Raw genomic sequence first — 4,169 nt, 5'->3', positions numbered from 1 at the left:
GCATTCCTGATATCCCTCATTCCCACTACTAAATCAGTGAGTGGTCATCCCCAGCCTCAAATGTTTTAGGGTTTACACTTTGTTCTGCTGCATTCCAGAGAGGGGATGGCGAAACAGCTTCCATGTCCCCAGTTACAATCCAATTTGGTAATCTGGAAACAGATGAGACATGGCAGCTTCAGTGTTGACTGGTGCGGGGCTGTCTTCAAGTGACTGCATAGTCATTGTCTTAAAAAACCTGTTTGAACTTAGCTTTACTAATTTGTGTCACTAAATAAAGCATATTTAAATTTGCTTTAATAATAAATTGGTTTAGTTTTCCGGGAGGCATGTGGGGCTTGAGACGAAGAGCTCCTCTCGCCACCACCAACATGGAGACTTGGTACCAAGTCCCATTCTTAGTGCAGGAATGCCCCAACCTGAAGCTGAAGAAGCCAGCCTGCGTGCACATGCTCTCGGCTATGACGGTGTACACTCTGGTGGTGGTGTCTTACTTTCTCATCACCAGAAGAATAATTTATAATGTTATTGTTGAACCTCCAAGTGTTGGCTCTATGACTGGTGAACATGGCCTACCGGGTAAATGGACAATACTAGTATATTATGGAAGGACTCGCATCTAGCTTCCTGTTCACATGGGAGGTTTAGGTTTCATAATCCTAGACCGATCCAATGCTCCAAACAATCCAAAACTCAATAGATTTCTTCTTCTATTCATTGGGTTCTTCTGTGTCCTAATTGAGTTTGTTTCCTGGCTAGAGTATTCATGAGAATGAAATTGCCAGGCTATCTGATGGGTTAGCATGCCTTTTGAGAAGAAATCTGTGGATACTGGATTTGTTCCAGTTAATGAAGTTTTAAAGGCTGTATCAAACCTCTGATATGAAATATGGAAAAGAATGAAAAGCAGCAGGAAAGAAGCATCTGCTAGGAAACATGGAAACATAGTAAAGCTCAGATTACAATACCTTCTTGGTATCAAAGAGACAAGCTTATACAATGTTTTTTCCTGCTGACCTACACCGACATACCAATGATGTTAAGTGGCATTTTCTTCTTGGTTTTTAATTTAAAGAAAATATACTCCATTTCTACAACTATAACACTGAGTAGAGTGATTGTTTTTTTACAACCATCTTAAGATTATTTTGGAGATGACATTTCTGACTTTCAGAAATGAATGTAAAATCAGGAAGTAAGATCCCATAAGCTACGAACTCTGGACAGCTGACCAATTTTACCTGTGGTGCTTTGCCTTTAAACAGAGTGTGTGACAGCACATTATTTCAGATGTGTATGTAAGACTGTTTCCTGAACAATAAGGTGTACAAAAGGAGCAGAAATAATCATTTTAACTAAAAAAATAAATAAATTGTTTAATAAATTCATGTCCAGTACATTGTGGGCAAAAAGAATGGATCTGTTTGTGCTTTATCTTTAAAGGGAGATAGATCTGACATATGGAATTAGTTTCTGCCTTCTGTGTTTTGTGAGAACCGAACACCAGAAATGTTTCCATTCTGCTAATTGTAAAGTAAAGAGTTCCCCGGTCCAGAATGTTCATCACAGGTAGGGCCAGCTGGCCTGATGGAGATCATTAGTGAAAGCATCTTCTAGCTAACTGTTCAAAGTGTCTGGCACAAGATAATGAGCTATTGCAGCTATGACTTTGCAGGCTCAACCACCAAGAAAAATGTTAAAGCTCCTCAACCCCAAATCACAAACCTGTTAGGCAAATTCATGCCATTACAGCAGGATTTTCAACCTCAGCACTATTGACATCTTGGGTTGGATAATTCTTTGTTATGGAGGAAGGGAAATGTTCTATACATTGTAGAATATTTAGCACCATCCATACCCTCTACCCACTATATGTCAGTAGGTAATTCCCCCCTCTTTCGCGTCCCCGCCCCCCCCCCCCCGCCCCAGAATGTGACAAGCAAAATGTCTCCAGACATTATCCAATGTCCCCGAAGGGGAGCAAAATTGCCTTCATTTGAGAACTTTTCTACACAAAGAGGAGCATTAGATTTATTTGTTTAAATTACACATATCACTTTTTTTAAAAAACACGGTATTACTTTGCTAGGGTTGCCATTAAAAAAATAACCACAGAATGGGTGGCTTAAACAACAGATATTTATTTCTCATAATTCTGGAGTCTGGAAGTCTAAGGTCAAGATGTTGGCAAGTTCAGTATTTTTCTGAAGGTTCTCTCCTTGGTTTGCAGATGGTAGCATTTTGCTGTGTCCTCATTTGGCCTCTCTCCCTGCATACCCATCCTTGGTGTGTGTGTGTGTGTGTGTGTGTGTGTGTGTGTGTGTGTGTGTGTGTGTGTGTGTACTAATCTCTTCTTATAAGGATATGGATCAGACTGAATTAAGATCCACCTAAGCACCTAATCAATTTTAACTTAATTACCTCTTTAAAGGCCCTATCTCCAAATATAGTCATATTCTTAGGTCCTTGGCATTAGAGTTTCAATATATGAATTTGTAGGGTGGGAAGAGTGAGGGGCACAATTCAGTCCATAACATTTCCTTACTCTGAACAAGCAAGTATTGTTTGGGAATACTGTTTGCTGACAATACAAGGTGCCAGCAGAAATATCTTGGAGGAAAATAAGAGCTCAGTCTTTTTTTAAATATATTTTTATTGATTTCAGAGAGGAAGGGAGAGGGAGTGAGAGATATAAACATTAATGATGAGAGAGAATCATTGGTTGGCTGCCTTCTACACACCCCACACCTGGGACCAATCCCCGCAACCTTGGCATGTGCCCTGACTGGGAATTGAACCATGACTTCCTGGCTCCTAGGTAGACGCTCAACCACTGAGGCACGCTGGCCAGGCAAGAGCTCAGTCTTCAGAGTGGTTAAGTTTATAGATTTAGACTTTGGAGACCTTCTCATTGAAGTGATAGTTGACATCACTAATGCCAAAAGCACCCTCAAATTAATGGGGTGGTATTGTAGAAAACAGTAAGACTTAACAAAAGGATCCTGGGAGATAAAAAAGACATACAGAACAATCCCTTTTGCTGTGGGAGGAGACACAGAACTGCAAGTAGCTAAGGGTGGTTGGCAACATCAAATATCGCTGAAAGGTTGAAGATGAGATTGTTAAATGACCATTGGACATTGTTAACTGAAAGGTCATTTGTCACTAGCGACATTCAAAGAGAAAATTTGAGTAGCATGGCCTGAATAAAAGAAAAAAGCTGAGAGATTGAGGAGGTCACAGATGGCATTAAAAGAGTCTATTTTGGGCTTTCAGCTTAATCGGAAGGCAGAGATCAAAAGTTCAAGCTATTTTAGTTCATATTTCTTGGCACCTGATGCCCTGGCCTCCTGCATTTTCTTGCAACACTTTTTTTGTCTTAGAATAATTGACCTCACCTTTCTGGTTGAAAGGTAAAACCAATGCTCTTTAAAATAACACCTGATCTATTGGATCTGGACGGGAGGTGGAAGACCCAAGGAATACTGTTCCTGCCAAGCTGATGAAACAGCTTGCATCTTTCAGTGCTTCTAGGGCACATAGCACAACATGCAAAGGCTTGAAAAGGTAGACTAGGAGGGAATCGCCCAGGGATAACCGCGTTAAGAGCAAGTTCAGACTGTCCGATGGATTTTTCTCTTAAAGGCCTCTATGTTCCTACCCCATAATAAAAGTTTTCATGTTAGTGAGGGGGTGGGGAAGAATGGAGTTGGCAAGAGACTGTAAATTTGGGGGTCAGGGGGGATATTATATTTCCTATATAACCTTGTCTAGAATGCTCAGGGACATTTGGAGGCTGGCCAGGGTCATGCATTACCCCAGCTCCCATAGGCTCCCCTTGAGCAACATAATTCAGACAAATTAAAAGATGATATGAGCCAGACTTGTCTCTGTCATATATTAAATTAACATAGAAACACAGTACCCAGGTAATGGGTACTGAAAAGGAAGTCCTTCAATAGGTAATGTTGGGAACTAAAGGTGAAAATGAAAAGTTATATCTTTCTATTTGTATATGTATATATGTATATGTGGGTGTATGTGTTTCTGTATATGTATATGGACATGTTTCTGTATATGTATATGGACATGTTTTGCCTGGAGCATTCTTCCTCCAGATAGCCACACGACTGACTCCTTCTCATCACGCAGGTATTGTCATCTCCTGA

General features: G+C 40.4%; 1 pseudogene across 1 annotated transcript; it reads left to right on the top strand.

Moving 5' to 3' along the window:
• Positions 1 to 371: 371 nt before the first annotated feature.
• Positions 372 to 802, top strand: LOC308250492 (oligosaccharyltransferase complex subunit OSTC-like; annotated as a pseudogene). Its single transcript has one exon. The product of its transcript is annotated as an oligosaccharyltransferase complex subunit OSTC-like (transcript).
• The last annotated feature ends 3,367 nt before the right edge of the window (positions 803 to 4,169 follow it).

Source organism: Plecotus auritus (assembly GCF_963455305.1).
Source record: "Plecotus auritus genome assembly, chromosome: 6".
Lineage (NCBI taxonomy): Eukaryota > Metazoa > Chordata > Mammalia > Chiroptera > Vespertilionidae > Plecotus > Plecotus auritus.
Note: the sequence above shows the minus strand (reverse complement) of the source record. Positions and strands in the feature narration are given on the sequence as shown.